This window comes from Rhododendron vialii, chromosome 4a, assembly GCF_030253575.1.
Source record: "Rhododendron vialii isolate Sample 1 chromosome 4a, ASM3025357v1".
NCBI classification, from domain to species: domain Eukaryota; kingdom Viridiplantae; phylum Streptophyta; class Magnoliopsida; order Ericales; family Ericaceae; genus Rhododendron; species Rhododendron vialii.
In genome coordinates this window covers 31,250,179-31,267,724 of record NC_080560.1, presented here as the reverse complement: position 1 = coordinate 31,267,724, position 17,546 = coordinate 31,250,179, and the positions used below count along the sequence as shown (strand labels likewise).

General features: G+C 36.3%; 1 long non-coding RNA gene across 1 annotated transcript; it reads right to left on the bottom strand.

The window, feature by feature from the left end:
- Positions 1-14,320: 14,320 nt before the first annotated feature.
- LOC131324783 (uncharacterized) lies at positions 14,321-16,644 on the bottom strand. The gene is made up of 2 exons (XR_009199446.1): positions 16,446-16,644; positions 14,321-14,704 (listed from the first exon to the last, which is right to left on the bottom strand). It is a non-coding gene; the product is annotated as an uncharacterized LOC131324783 (long non-coding RNA).
- Positions 16,645-17,546: the final 902 nt, after the last annotated feature.

Below are 17,546 nucleotides of genomic sequence, written 5' to 3'. Positions count from 1 at the left end.
GCATCGTATGCTTGCGCGTGCCGTTTCTTCTTATACGGTTCGTGCACTAATGTGCTCTTATATTTCTTCTTATTATTATTATTCCTATTCTTATCAATTCTTTTTCTTCCAATTAGTACTAACAATTAAGGTGATTTGATTGGAGTTTTTTATTTAAGATCTATTTTCTATAATTTTTTTCTGTTTTTTTCCCTCTCTCCATATTTGTTGCGGTGTCGTGTTTCTTTATTTTTCTAAATTTTTGAAATATTTTTTCTGGAATCTTTATGGTCTAATTTTTTTTTGAAGATAAGCAAGATAAAATCAATTATATTGTGCAAAGGTCTTATTTGGAGTAAATTAATTTTTGTAGTTAGTTTTGTGTTCTATTCTTAATTCTTTCGAAAGCTTTGGATTAATATATATTTTAATTTTTTGGTCTTGACAAGATAATAAAAAAATTACTGAAGACAAAAATAAAAAATAACTATTTCCCTAAAAATTAAAACTTTCAATAATCATTAATTGAATTACTTGTAATAAAAAAATTACTTGTAAAAAATAAGTTAAGTGTTCAAACAATATTTTGTGAAGAAATACAAGATGCAATATACACTGATACGCACAGAAGGAAGGAAGATAGAATTAGATTACAATGTACTCCATCTGTCATACTAATTTCTTAAGTCCTTTTGGGAATTCCAACTAAATAAGGAAACACAATTATTACATTTTTCATAACTTATTTTTCTCATTTCACCTTTCAGTCATTTCATTTTTCTTTTTTTTTGGTAACTCATTTTTCTTTGGAGGAAGCTATGGTACACAAGGTATACCGTATGTTTAATTATGATAATTTGTGATTTTCATTATGCCGATTTTTGGTTTTCTAATACATATTTATGATGTTAGTTACGACTTGTACTTTGAAATTTACCTGTTGAACATGTCATTAGCAGATTATCTATAATTATAAAATATTGTTATTATGTAACCAGAATTATTCGTACCAGAATTGAAAATACTTGTACCCCAGCTAAATATATGCATATAATATCAAAAATTAAATAATGCTACCCACAAATGTTATAACAATACCATAAATTGACATTATTTTACCACAATGAGTGGTACCAAAATTTTTTTGACTCGTATGATATTCCGTAATAAAATCAAAATATGTCGTATCAGAATCAACAATTGTTATACCCAAGTCAAAAATATTTTTAAAATATCGCAAATTATATAAAACAACCACAATCTTTATGATAACATCTAAAATTGTCATTTTCTTACCACAACGTGCCATATCAAAAGAAAATATATATAAATACCATAAATTATATAACAAACCATAATTATTATGACAATACCATAAATTGACATTTTATTACCATAATATGTTGTACCAAAAGAAATTGATTAAAATATTCCGTAATAAAACCAAAATATGTCATGTCATACAACGAACAACAATAGTTATACCCAAGCAAAATATATGTCTAAAATACCACAAATTCAGTAATATAACCAAATTTGTTATGACAACACCATAAATTGACGTTTTCATACCCACAACGTGTCTTAAAAAAAAATTCAATCAGAATGTTCAGTTAACGATAGTTATAATCGGCAAAATACCATACCATAACTAAATGTCGTTAGTGAGTATATTTTTAGAATGATCTATCATAACTGTTAGAATATCAAGTCATACGATATTCATCATTGTCACCAAAATTAGATATTATTAGATATCGACAACTGCGTAATCGAAAAATATTTAATCTATCCAGATAGATTAAAGTTTAACAATGCTCCACTCGAATCCCATCTAAGGCATTTTTTTTTCTGATCGGAACCATCTATTTTTTACATAATATGAATGGATCACATGTACCAAGAATGAAGTTGATCGCTTACCATTAGACCTTTAAGCAGACAAAAAAAATCCTTTTACTATTGAATTCGGGTGCCGATGAAAGGGCTTTCTAAACCTTATCAAGCCAAAAAAATTATGTGGATTATTTAATCAACAAATATAACAAAATCAATGGTTTTGATTGTCATTATTGTGTCGCGGTTGCAAGTCAACCATACATTCAGTTACAACAGAGAAATTGGTTTTATATAGAATGTACAATTTTAAATGTTCTTTTGGTACAACACATTGTGGTAAGAAAATACCAATTTTTTGTATTGTCATAACAATTATGGTTATGTTCTATAATTTACAGTATTTTACAAATGAGGGAGAGGAAGAGAGAGTCAAGGAGGAGAGAATAACATATTACCTGCTAAACTCTTTTTTATTTTATTAATTGATTTAATAAACGGGTGATCCAGATTATTCACTTTTAAATCCAAGGGTTTAAAATCATGATGCATACGGTACATCTCCTAATAAGAGGTGTGTACCATATGACTACCCTTTTTCTTTTAAGAATAGAAGGGTAAAAGATGAACTTCATTATCTATTGACATCCAACTACCCGGAAGCCACAGGCTTGGTTATACTTGACCAGTGACCACCACAATCAACTATCCAAGAAAATTTATGTTGATTGATTCAGAAATTATATTGATGTAATCAAACATTTGTAGCTTGAGGAAGGAGATTCAATGACAATGCACAACTAAGTTCCTAAAAATGCGAGATAAACAATACAGGCTTCTTTTGCATGAGATGGATTTGAATGAAAAGAATAGATAGAAGAGAGCCAATATTTGTAGGCCTCCTTGTGTGTAAGAAACAATGAATCAGTGATTACATCCGAATAATCTAAAACTGTTGCTAAATTGTTTTGGACCTTTGGTGGATGGTGTTGCACAAAGAATGCAATATACACATGTACCACGAGTTATGTTAGAGTTATACAAGATAAAGAGCCTGCATGAGTTGAAGAGAGCTTTTTCCTTCTGTTCGTGGTGTACAACCCGACCAATGACCGTAACTCTATACCGCCACTGCGATACTTCGACCTCTAGAGGTGTCGGTGCTTCATAGCCAACCATAACTCTGTACTACCCTAATTCCTCCAACAACAAAGCACAGTACACGTCTATGTGGGAGTCAGTGTAGTGCCCCATCGGTTTAAGACAATTTTGAAGGCCGACTTAATGCTCGAATACTCATGTGAGGTATAGGGTATATCTTCGTGGCTTCTTTTACACACAAGGAAGCTGTAGACAACTCCTCTGAGAACGTATTCTAATTTCTCTATGCATTGTGATTTTTGAAGCACTTTTGACTGCTCAAAATGTGACTTACAATCAACTGCACCAGTTCAAGCCATTAACTCAATCGTCTCCCTGAATTTCTAATGAAGAGCATTTCAAGTGCATATTTTCCGAGCAATAGTTATCAAATCCACCCTCCACATAAGAGAATCATTGACGTGAATATTAAGAAGTCGTTTTGCCTCATTAAAGGGTGCCTGGTACTTATTGCAGGTGAAATTATGGTTGGCTTCAAAGGAAATTACAGCCTATTGATCCATTGAATACTTGTCCTATGGGTTCACCTCAATCTCATAGAACACCTCAATAGACTTTCTGAAGACAAGACGGCTAGCAATGCATTTTGAAACTATAGCCTCTTGCATCCCTGCGGTTCTGTTAATGGCTATCTTAAATAAATGATAACTCTCTGTCTTATTTATCATTTTAATTCCAACATGCTAAAAAAGTAACAAACTGGATACTCAAACTTAAAAGACAGCAAATAAGACACACATTTACCAGAAAGTACCCCCAGAAATGACAAAGAGGAAAGCAAAAAAAAACAAAGATTTTTAGCACGATTTCCAAGCATCATAAAATTCCTACTCAACAGGTAAAGAACAAAGAGAACAAATTTTTCACACCAATTATGTAATTATGGCAGAACCAATTCGAGTTTCATACCATAAAGGCTGCAGATACTTGCCCTGGAAACCACAAAAATCACAATACTCGTATATAGAACGAAATCACAATCATAAATAACCGTTGAACAAAAATCATACTACTATCAAGAAAGAGTAGGGACACAGAATAGTTGAGCAAATCATCGATCTTTAGTCGCTTCAAGTTTGTTTGGCAAGAAGTGCGGTGACCAGCCAATCAAGCTCTAAGTTCTTCCAAGATTGGATTCATCTCCTCTTATCAAATTTTCCAATGGTCTGACATCTTTCACACACTGGTATATGGAGCTTGTTAGTGTAAGTTCCAATGGAAATGAAAGGTAAGGGAGAGATCTGGAACTTGTTGCCAATTATACGCTCTTAAAACTTTTCCTTCATGGGGTCGTATGAATAATGAGGAGGCATGACGGTCACGAGGGGCGGTGACTTGTTATTACTGTTGTTAATCTTTTTTTCTTCCTCTGCTATGAGTGTACCAGTCATTAACATCTCACCTGTAAGGAGGTTTCCAAGTAAACTAAATCCGTGGCATCTGAAAGCATATGGGATATTGATGACGTGCTTAGTCCATGGGTTATCTTCTTCTTCTTCGTAGTCATCAACATAATCATCATCAATGTCCACATCAACATCTTTTTTTCCTCCCCTATTCTCTTCTTCTCCAGGCATCTTGCCCCCATACACCCAGAGCTCTAACTCCTGATCAAAGAACACCTCCACCAAAGCCAGATGGTCTCCAAATTGAAATAGCGAATCCCGAAGATCCTCACCCCTGAATGGCCATGGCGGGAGCACAACAACATCAAATACCTCTTCCTTGAAAGAGAACGCAACAAGCACAGAGTGTCCATACTTGGGCCAGAAAAAGAGAGTGCTATTGCCATGGAGGAAAACGGTTTCGCCCAAGTAGTTAACTGGATGGCCACTGGGGATGCTTCTCCACTCAACGTCTTTGCCTAGAGTCAGAATCTCGCAGTCTGGTGGGAAATAAAAGTCTTCACCGCCACGGTCCCTACAAAAGCACAGTCTAAGCAACTTGTATTCCTTTCTAGTACAATCAAACCTGAGGTAGAATCTAGATTTCTAAAGACGAGGATAATTAAAAGCAGGGTGGGAGCTCTATGGAACTACCAGTAGAGACCTTGCAAACCCACATGCGATTACCTCTGTAAGCACAGAAGAGGTCGTCAACGACTTGCATAAATCCATTGTACATCTTTCTGGAAACAGTGAAATGGTGAACCAAATCTAACTCTAATACTCCTCCACCTTTCGACCCAAGCCCAAACCCAAACCCTAACCCTGACCCTAACGATATGCAGTAGAAGAACCTCAAGTTATAGTGAACGAGATAGGGAACGGAAGAAATGTACCTTTCCAAAACAATGGTCCTCGATTGGTGAACGCCGGAGGTTGGAGACACACTTGAGTCGCATCAGAGGTTTGCAAGCAAGCCTTGCCAAAACTTCCGACACCACTAATTCGTGAGGGAGTACCACTGTTCTCTTCTTCTCACTCTTCCTCCTCTTTCTTCTCTCCTCCTTCTCCTCCACCTCCCATGTTACTATTACTGGGTCTGATTGTGATGCCGCCCCCAGGCAGTTTTGGGGTATCAAGCCCCCCAGTGTTTTTGACCGTCTGATCATCTCACTTGGTTTCCAACCTTTGAATTTCAGAAAAGCCCAACCAGTTACTCTCTCTCTCTCTCTCTCTCTCTCTCTATAATTCTGTTCATTTATGTTAGTTCCTAAGCACCAGCAAAAGTGGGTGAACTCTAGGCTGCATCGTTGACCGAATCGGCTTCTTCGTCACGTTCAAGATACGCTTGCCTATGGCTTTGGACATCACAAAAAGACAAAAATAAAAAGTGTGGTTATAAAAAATGGGAGTGAAATCACTACCCTTTCTATAATGATCCGTTTGATTAAAGAGAAAAATATAATAGATAGTGAAAATGATAGAAAGTAAAGTAAATGAAAAGAAAAAGAAAAAGTATTTTTTTTCCGCGCATCTGTTTGCTTAGGAATTTTCCGTTTTATCCCATCCACTTGCTCTCTCTCTCTCTCTCTCTCTCTCTCACCCATTTCTCTATCTCTCTTATTTTATTTTTCTATAAAATTGTAAATACTAATAACTTTTTTTTCATCTATTTTTTTAAATAAATTTTATATTTTTGAAATCTACTCAACGAAACCTATCAAACGAGCCTAATATTGATGGTGAAATAATGTAAAATAGAAAAACTATATTTTGTGGTAGTTTAAACTGTCTAAAAAGGTTGAAAAATTAAGTGTTTCAAATTTCAATCCGTTTGAACCGGTGGAAAGATTTTAGTTTTCTGATCATTTTATCTTGAATGGTCATAATTAAATTTTGACTATAAGGCTCTCGTTGATTAACCCTAAGAAAGTCGTAGAATCAAATATCTCTTAGAGTTAATTAACGAGAGCTCTAGAGTCAAAATTTAATTATGACCATTTAGGATAAAATGATTAAAAAAATAAAATATTTTCACCGGTTCAAACGGATTGAAATTTGAAACACTTAATTTTTAACCATATTTTTTAATATATAAATTGTCTGAAGAAGTTGAAATCACGTATTTTTTTAAATAAATTTTATATATTTGAAATCTACTCAACGAAACCTATCAAACAAGTCTAATATTGAATATGAAATAATGTGTTTAAATTAAATGATTTTTTTGGGCCCAATATATTATCTCTTTGGTTTTATTTATTTATCCGTCATTTTTTTAAAACTTCTATATTTGAGTTTTCAAGTAAATTATGTATGTTGAATCCACTTAAATTTACTTTATATTTCGCTGAACAGTCAATAATGCAAGCTGAAATCAAACTTTATTTAATTATAATTGAGTATATAGAACCAATACATGAACATAAATAAATACACAAATTTAGTCAATATTTCTGCCAAATTATGGTTGTTGTCCCGGCGGATCTATCTGCATTACTTCGTATCACAATTGGAGGTGCGCTTCATAAGGATGAGCCCATCCGTGTGCTTCATTTGATGCATTTGGCCTCAACCATATGATGATGGGTGGTACAGGGTAATGACGGTATAGGAAGACTTGTACGAAGCGATTGCCATTAACACGGCCAATAGCTATATGTGTGCGTGTTGCGAATGGAACTGGATGGGAGTTCAACGACAAGTGAGTGAGACAACTCGAAGCAATCATATCGAATGTATGCAGTACAACATTATACGTTGATGCAATGACAAGTCTCAATGATATAGAATCCATCCAATGATCCTCTGGTGCCGATGGCTGGAAGCAACGAAGTCTTTGTAGCACCTGGGATACATAATTACGTTCTGAATAAAGTTGATCGTACAAGACCCAATTTTGTTCAATCTCTTGGATAAGGTCATGTCGTACTTGAGCCCATTCATCTTCAGAACCATAGAGTTGCGCGGCTATCGCCTTGAAGCCACAATGACCGTCGAGTCGAACGTTAACACAGTGGGAAATATAACGCTGATACTGCTGAGGAAATTTCTCAACGAGGTGATCCCTCCCATTACTCCTTCGCGATGTTGGAATACGTGAGACCTGAGATTCTGAACTGGATACTGTGAAGGAAGGTATATGACCTCTATTCTGCTCAGCTCTACCTGTAGGTTGACCCCTGTGTTCTGTGTTGTATGTTGGGGGTCGAACTGTGCAACGAGATGGATCTGTCATATGGAGAAACCTGTCCATCATAGACTCCCGATTGTCGGAATCCATTTCATTTAATTTTTCAATAAGCTGAGCTGCCCTGTTAGATTGTGCTCCCTTGTCAGTATGCCTCTAGGCATGCATGGACAACGTACTCCAGTGAGGGTGGATAGAGCTTAGTGGAATTGGTCTATCCATGGAACGGTAAAGTGCAATATCATGAAAGCATGACAATCCATGTGTCCTTTTGATCTTACAAAAGCAAATGCTGGCTTCGTTATCAGTGCGTTGTGCTTGTTTATGGATCAAGTTCATTGCCTGTAATGAAATGCGACCTCTGATTTCACTATAAATGCCTTCATGTAGATGTATGTGTCGTGGAATGTTGAGAGATTTCTAGAACGACCCCTGAATATCCCCGAATTGACTGGTCAATATCTTTTCTATTTTCTGAAAAGATGCTTGAAGCTAGGACATGGTATCTCCCAAGTATTGTTTGAGCCTTGCATGCGCAGACTCCGCCCTGCAATTTAATAATACACTGTGTTAAATAAAAAAGTTACATAAAATATTCTTTAGTGCAGGATAGTAAATATACAATGACTATAGGAAAGTTACATTTGGCTTGATTTGCTCCCGAAGTGCATAAACTCGTTTATATATGCTGCAATAAATCACTCTTTGTAAGGACTAACCATGTATCCCAAAGGTATTGTATGGCGTTGGAGTATTGCTCAAACTCTCCGCACATGGCATTCCACCTCTATTGTAAAGACATCAGTGTCGATGAATGAATAAGCAACTGTCATGCCTCGAAAAACTCGTCCCACATCGTACCAAGCATAGGGCTGCACTTCTTCATTACACACTGGTTTATGTGCCAAATACAAAGGATGTGCTGTGCGAGGGGAAAATATATTTCAATGGCTCCAAGAAGCGCCAGATCCCTATCTGAAACAACCACCGATGGCAACACTGCCCCTTTTCCAATCATCCATCTCTTTAAGGTATCCAACGCCCATATCAGTCGCTCTTTCATCTCATTACTCAAATATGCAAACATAAGAGAGTAAGTTTTCATTGTGGATGTGATACCCATAACTTTCAAGAGTGGTATCCGATACTCATTACTCTTGTACGTCGCATCAATAATCAACACAGATAGAAAGTTGACAAATAGCTCTAGGCTTCTAGGATGAACCCAAAGAATATTTGTGATTTTGTTAGTGTGTTCATTTATAAGATAGTCATAAATGTATCTTTTTTCATTTAATTCTTTCAAGATGTACCCAATAAGAGATAGACCCCCCAGTTACTCTTTCTTATACAGTGTCTTCACATTGTAAATGCTCTTAATTCCTGTTCTAATTGACGCGTCTTATTGTCTCATAAAACTAAGAATTTCTCGAGGCGCGGCGCTGCTGGATATGTCACGAACTATTTGTCGCTGGATTGGGGTCAGTCTTGATGGGTACTCATATCCCTCAAAACTTTCAGCTGGTTCATGGTTATGAAAACCTGTATCAACCTTCAAACCCCACATGATACCGTCTGGAGGTTGTGCTACACCTCGCAGCTTAAATGGGCTATCACATTTTTTAGTTCCAGTAATCCTTTGCATTGAATGCCCTTCCGGTGGCGGTTTGTACAATCCTCCCTTTTCACAAATAAGAATGCACTTTGGCATCTTGTTGCCCTTTATACTAGCAGATTTACTTATGACAGTCACAAAATCATTTTCCTTACCAACTCTCCGCACCCAATCTACCATGACAGCTCTAGTTTCAAATATCAATAGCAAAAAAAAATGAATACGTATAAGCACAATGTAATATCCCGTATTTTAAAATATTAATTCTTGCATGTAAGCTTTAGGTGGCATATAAGTGAGGGTGTGTGCATGTGAAAAGCTGGTAAGCTTGAAACATGACAAAAGAGTAATAGATATGCTCATACCATATGATAGCAGATAAACGAATAGCAAACAAAGTTAGAAATAAGACAAACAAGGCATTGTAAATTCGGCTGGTCAATCATAAACAGTAATATTACACACAACATTATGCAGCATATTTTCAAAATAAGTCACAAATATGTATAATAATGACAGTAATAACTAACTTGGTCAGTCGTAAATTCGGCTCTGTAATCACGACCAACGTAGGAGCTGCTCTCCCCACAAGGAATATCATTCACAACATCGTTCCCAACTGACCAACTATCCGAAAATGAAAAATTATACTGATCCATAGCGTTCTTTTATGAATTACGAAAATGAAATGAAAGTTGAAGAAATTGTGAGGATGTGGTGAATGAGAGTAAGTGTGAAATAGTTATATATATAGAGAATTAAAGATAAGAAGAAAATCTGAATGGATTTTTAAAAATGAATATAAGGCATTGAATTTGCATCGGGAAACTGAGTAACTGGCAAATTGAAGATAACACATTGAAAATCTGAATGGTATCAACTGTTGGTGCACCTGCACTTGTTGAAAAAATGAAAAATGAAATGCAACTGGCAAATTGAAGATAATGCATTGAAAATCTAAATGCTATCAATTGTTGCTGTGCCTGCACCTATCGAAAATGAAATGCTCTGTTGTTGCACCTGCAACTGAGTAACCCAGCCTTATCTTTCAAATTGTGAGCTAATACTTCCCACTCTTCTATGCATTTAAGAATTTTGATTTCATTCGTTGGTTTTATATTTTGGGTTTAAAAAATATGATTAAAAAATCAGGTGCTCTTAGGGTGCACCCTAAGACTCCTTAATTTTTGGAACCTCATTAGACAGTTTATATATTAAAAAATTAAATATTCTAAATTTCAATCTGTTTGAACCGGTGGAAATTTTTTATTTTTTTGATCATTTTATCCTAAATAGTCATAATTAAATTTTGACTCTAGGGCTCTCATTGATTAACTATAAGAAAGTCGTACAATCAAATATCTCTTAGGGTTAATCAATGAGAGCCCTAGAGTCAAAATTTAATTATGACCATTTACGATAAAATGATCAGAAAATAAAAATCTTTTCCCCGGTTCAAACGGATTGAAATTTGGAACACTTAATTTTTCAACCTCTCTGGACAGTTTAAACTACCACAAAAATATAGTTTTTCCGTTTTACATTATCTCATCATCAATATTAGGCTCGTTTGATAGGTTTCATTGGGTAGATTTCAAATATATAAAATTTATTTAAAAAAAATACGTGAAAAAAAATTATTAGCATTTAAAATTTTATAACAAAAACAAATGAGAGAGAAAGAGAGAGAGAGAGCAGATGGGGGTAAAAGGGGGAAGCAGTGCCCGTGTCAGGGAGTCTGACACGGGGGGGGGGGGGGATGATTAGTAATCGGCCTCACAAATCAAGCAAATTACTAATCGCCCCGCCCCCCTCCCGCGTGCTCTCTCTCTCTCCCCCTCTCAGGAGTCTCTCTCTTTTGATTTTTTTTATAAAATTTTAAATGTTAATAACTTTTTTTTCACGTATTTTTTTAAAATAAATTATATATTTTTGAAATCTACTCAACGAAATCTATCAAACAAGCCTAATATTGATGGTGAAATAATGTAAAACGGAAAAATTATATTTTTTCACAGTTTAAACTGTCTAACGAGGTTGAAAAATGTGTTCCAAATTTCAATCTGTTTGAACCAGTGGAAAGAGAAAAAGTTTTCTGATCATTTTAGTTAATGAAATGAAAAAAAAGAAAAGAAAAAAGAGAGACAATCGATGCCTTGTAGCATGTGGTGGTTTTGTATGCATGTAAACCTTGAAAAGTTTTGAACGTGGAGCACATTGGTGAATCGTGGCTTGATGACCACTTGCCTAGGAGTAATCAGTTATCCTGCAAAGAAAAAAAAATTAGAGATGAGCGCCTTATCATTTGCCTATGGTTGGACCTTATCAACTTGCAGAGCAGCTGCAAATTTAGAGATGCAGAAACTTGCAGAGCATTGAGTTGAGCACCTTATCAACTCAACTTGCAGAGCATTGAGTTGGCTATATAATCTGATGATTGAGAGAAATTCTTGAGTAATCACATCCTCACAATTTTCCTCAACTTTCATTTTATTTTCGTAATTCATAAAAGAACATTATGGATCAGTATAATTTTTTATTTTCGGATAGTTGGTCAGTTGGGAACGATGTTGCGAATGATATTCCTTGTGGGAAGAGCAACTCCTACGTTGGGCGTGATTACACAGTCGAATTTACGACTGACCAGGTTAATTCTTTCATTTCATTCTATCTTTCCTACATACCATGTGAAGTTCACAGAAATGGAAAAAGAAAAAAAAAATTCAAGGAATTTTTTTTAACTGTTATTAAATGTTTTGTAGTGCATGTTGATTGAAAAATATTTATTTAAAACTATATAATAATTTTTAAATTTTTTTTGCACCGTTTAAATATATCACTGTTATGACTTTTGTTAAAATACCAAAGTATAGTATTTTTTTTTGATGCATGTAAATCCCCTGGAACATAGAAGCATTATTATTATTTATTTTTGAATCAAATGTCTTGTTTACTGTCGTGATGCCATTGGAGGACATGCTTTAGGAACTAACTAGTTAATAATTCTCAAGTTGGAACTCGAGATTATTTATGCCTTGATAAAAAAAAAAGTATATTAACCAAAAAAAGAGAGTAGTGATAGAAGCGTTCTTTGCTAGCTAGACTTACTAGAGTAGGTAAATGTTAAAAAGGACATTTGACTGTAGTGTCAGTTGCATGATAATGAATATACACTAGAATTGGGTTACCTAGGAAATCGAAATGGTTAACTCTATTGTAAAGAAGGATATTAAGTGGATATGCGTATTGTTGATCTTTTCCACTGTATGGAAGTATGAACTAAAAGATTTTAATATCACTTCTGTTGCTAAAACAAGACAGATTGAAAGTAGGTTTATTTCAGTAAAAATGAAAGTAATGTTGTTCTCATCTTATGTGCCGTATTGAACCTTGATTTAAAAGTCGAAAAGCATGAATATATGATTTAATACCATCACATGATTTTAGTAAGCTTTGAAAGAATAATGTGTTCGCGAGAAGATAAAGCATGTGTACGAGAAACGAGAAAAAAGTAATTTAAGTAATTTAATTCCTCTAATTAATAGAATGTATTTTATGGGTGTTACATTTGTTACTTCTTTTGTCATGTTTCAAGCATACCAGCTTCTCACGTGCATACGCCCTCACTTATATGCAAGAATCAATTTTTTTAATATACGGGATATTTCATTGTGCTTATACGTATTCATTTTTTTTTGTTTTAGATATTTGAAACTAGAGTTGTCATGGTAGATTGGGTGCGGAGAATTGGTAAGAAAAATGATTTTGTGATTGTCATAAGTAAATCTGCTAGTATAAAGGGCAATAAGATGCTGAAGTGCATTCTTATTTGTGAAAGGGGAGGATTGTACAAACTGCCACAGGAAGGGCATTCAATGCAAAGGAATACTAGAACTAAAAAATGTGATTGTCCGTTTAAGTTGCAAGGTGTACCACAACCTCCAGACGGTGTCACGTGGAGTTTGAAGGTTGTTAAAGGTTTTCATAACCATGAACCAACTAAAAGTTTTGAGGGACATGAATACCCGTCAAGGCTGACCCCAATCCAACAGCAATTAGTTCGTGATATGTCTAGCAGCACCGCGCCTCGAGAAACTCTTAGTTTCATGATACAACAAGACCCGTCAATTAGTACAGGAATCAAGAGTATTTACAATATGAAGGCACTGTATAAGAAAGAGCAATTGGGGGGTCTATCTCCTATTGGGTATATCTTGAAAGAATTAAACGAAAAAAAATACATTTATGACTATCTTAAAAATGAACACACCAACGAAATCACAAATATTCTTTGGGTTCATCATAGAAGCCTAGAGCTATCAGTCAAATTTTTCGTCTGTGTTGATTATTGATGAGACGTACAAGAGTAATGAGTATCGAATACCACTCTTGGAAGTTGTGGGTATCACATCCACAATGAAAACTTACTCTCTTATGTTTGCATATTTGAATATTGAGACGAAAGAGCGACCGATATGGGTGTTGGATACCTTAAAGAGATGGATGGTTGAAAAAGGGCAGCGTTGCCATCGGTTGTTGTTTCAGTTAGGGATCTGGTACTTCTTGGCGCTATTGGAATATGTTTCCCCTTCGCATGGCACATCCTTTGTATTTGGCACATAAACCAGTGTGTAATGAAGAAGTGCAGCCCTATGTTTGGTACGAGGTGGGACGAGTTTTCTGATGCATGGCAGTCGCTTATTCATTCATCGACACCGATGTCTTTTCAAGAGAGGTGAAATGCCATGTGCGAAGAGATTGAGCAATACTCCAATGTCATACAATACCTTTGGGATACATGGTTAGGTCCTTGCAAAGAGCGATTTGTTGCAGCATATATAAACCAGTTTATGAACCTCGGGAGCAATTCAAGCCAAAGGTAATTTTGCTATAGTCGTTGTATATTTACTGTCCTGCACTAAAGAATACTTTATGTAATTTTCCTATTTAACATAGTGTATTATTAAATTGCAGGGCAGAGTCTGCGTATGCAAGGCTCAAACAATACTTGGGAGATACCATGTCCTTGCTTCAAACATCTTTTCTGAAAATAGAAAAGATATTGACCAGTCAGTTCAGAGATATTCAGGGGTCGTTCCAAAAATCTCTCAACATTCCACGACACATACATCTACATGAAGATATTTATAGTGAAATCAGAGGTCGCATTTCATTACAGGCAATGAACTTGATCCATAAGCAGGCACAACGCACTGAAAACAAAGCAGGCCTTTGCTTTTGTAAGATCAAAAGGACACACGGATTGCTATGCTTTTACGATGTCACACCCTCGATTTTTAACATAAATAACAATACCATTTTAAATATAAATCCTCGCAATAGTACATACGATACCCCAAATTACAATACAATTCCTGAATCTCACAAATCTGTCAAACTGATACAGTATTCCAAATTAGAGAAAATAGTACAATGTAGTTCGATTTACAAAGAAAGACAAGTACTTTAGAAAATAACTTTAGCCTGTGATGTCTGCATGCACTCCATACTCTCCATGACTGTGCTCCTGTGGTGTATCTGAAAATGATAGGTTGAGTTACACTAGCCCAGTAGAAAAATCTATACTTAAGCTATGCGAAAATGCGAAAGAACATGCACCAAGAGTGAGTAAAGTTCAATAAGCGAACATGAGAAAACAAGGTTTACCACAACAAACAAGCGGGCTACAACCATAGGGTTCTAGACGTCTTATAAATATTCCTAATTGTTCACACATCAAACTAGCAACATTAATAAACTCGCATCTGTATACCTCAATCAATAATCAATCTTCAATCATCTCATCGTCTCTCGTATGATACCACAATCTTTCTCACTTCCACCTCATTCATCATCAAACCCCTTCGCCATGAAACTTTCCCTTTTGATTTCAAAAAAAAAAAAGGTAAAGTATTACAAAACCAGATCAAGCTCTGTTGATTCGAGTTTGAATACCAGAGTCCGTTGATTTGTGCCCAAATATCGAAAACCGTTGATTCGCTCAAGAATATCGAAGGATTTTTTTAACAAAATCCTTTTCCTTTCAAAAAAAAAAAAATTGATTAAAAGCCAATCTTTCATCATTTTTTCAATAATCACACATTGTTCCACATTTCATCATTTACGGTCTTCGTATGTATCGCTCGTAGTCCGGTCGTATCGCTCGTAGTCCGGTCATATCACCAAGTAGTGATACCCATTCATTTGGATGGTCCGGTTATATCACCGATTGGTCATGGTGATACCCGTTCATTTGCATTGTTCACAATATCAAATAATCATTCATTGTCCCATTTTCATTACAAACAAAATACCATATCGTACATCGACAAATACACAAGTCCACGCCATACCTCTGGATATGTTTCCGCATCCCACACAACGTATTAACCACAAATAGTCTCTACTAAACCAAGTCTGTTAGTTCCTACGCTTAAATCCCATAGAACGAATACTCAAGAAATTTAGAGAAACCAATGAGACGAATCGCGAGGATACAAAACGACAAGCCGAAAATGAAACAATTATCTAGTTCACCATCACATTCAAAGTGTCCCGTGTTTCATAGTTAATAAGTCTTTTGTTCCAAGTGCACATTTCGGATATTTGGGACCCCGTTCATCCCCTACCGGTCATCACACCAATAGGCGGACCCATTCATTCACTACCGGTCATCGCACCAATAGGTGGACACGTTCATTCCGGGTATTTAGGACCCCGTTCATCCCTTGCCGGTCACCACGCCAATTGACGGGCCCGTTAAAGTTTCCTTCAGCCATTTCATTACCCATGTCATCGATTCTTATTACATCACCAAGTCACAAAGTTCACAACTTGCATTCGGTGTTCGTGTGCTCCATTTCAATCATATTCCTCACATAGTGTCTTAAGTTCTCGGTTCGTCATTTGGCAATCGTATACATCAAGCTATCGTCATACTTCCCGTTAAATGTAAATTAATGTCCTTGAACTCATAAAGATACATATCATCACTTATGGAAACCAACCACGACATTAGAATGTGAGAACAAGAGTTTTTACAAAAATCTGCAGTGGCTACCGGTTGGACCAAAAACGGATTATGGGTAGCGGAACAAATGTTCAGTTTCTGATCAATGGCTACGGGTAGGACCAAAAATAGACTACCGGTAGCGCCTGGAAATTTCAGCGCGATACACAGATTTCAAGGGCCAACAATACACTTCAAAACAACAATCAGACACGAGATTTAGGTACAAATTCAACTCATCAATGCATAGAACAAGTAAGAAATCCCTACCTCAAGGGTTTTGAGCAAAACCCGACCTTTTGACCAAGTCAACCGAGCTCCCACAAGGTCCGATCATGAATTTTCTTAGATATTCGGAAAGCCTGTGCTTCGTATAGCAACTTTAATTCTCGGACCTTGTTCGGAATCACACCCTAGGTAGATAAAATCGAAGAGAGAAGAGAGAAGGGAGTTTTTCGGAGGAGAGGAGGAGAGAGAGAGAGAGCCAAAAGTGAGAAAGAGAGAGAATGAGAATATTTCTCCTCCTGGAGAAATAATAAAGGTGGGGGAGTAATCCCCTACTTCTCACACCACACACTCACACATGCACCTTTCGCACAATCACCCTTATATCCTTCCACGAATACGCCATACCAAATATCCGTACCGTTTATCTCGACGTGCCGTACGATTACAAAAGAAAAATACAATCTAAAAAATACGGGTCTCTACACACGATATTACATTTTACCGTTCAGTAGACAGACCAATTCCGCTAAGCTCTATCCACCCTCACTGGAGTATGTTGTCCATGCACGCCCAGAGGCATACTGATGAGAGAGCACAATCCGACAGGGCAGCTCAGCTTATTGAAAGATTAAATGAAATGAATTCCGATAGTTGAGAGTCTCTGATGAACAGGTTTCTCGATATGGCAAATCCATCTCATTGCACAGTTCGACCCCCAGCATACAACACAGAACATAGGGGTCGACCTACAGATAGAGATGAGCAGAATAGAGGTCGCATACCTTCCTTCACAGTATCCACTTCAGAATCTCAGGCCTCACGTATTCCAACATCACGAAGGAGCAATGGGAGGGATCACCTCGTTCAGAAATTTCCTCAGTAGTACCAGCGTTATATTTCCCACTGTGTTGACGTTTGACCCGACGATCATTGTGGCTTCAAGGCGATAGCTGCGCAAGTCTATGGTTCTGAAGATGAATGAGCTCAAGTACGACAGGACCTTATCTAAGAGATTGAACAAAATTGGGTAATGTACGAACAGCTTTATCTAGAACGTAATTATGTATCCCGCGTGCTACAAAGACTTCGTTTCTTCTAGCCATCGGCACCAGAGGATCACTGGATGGATTCCACACCATTGGG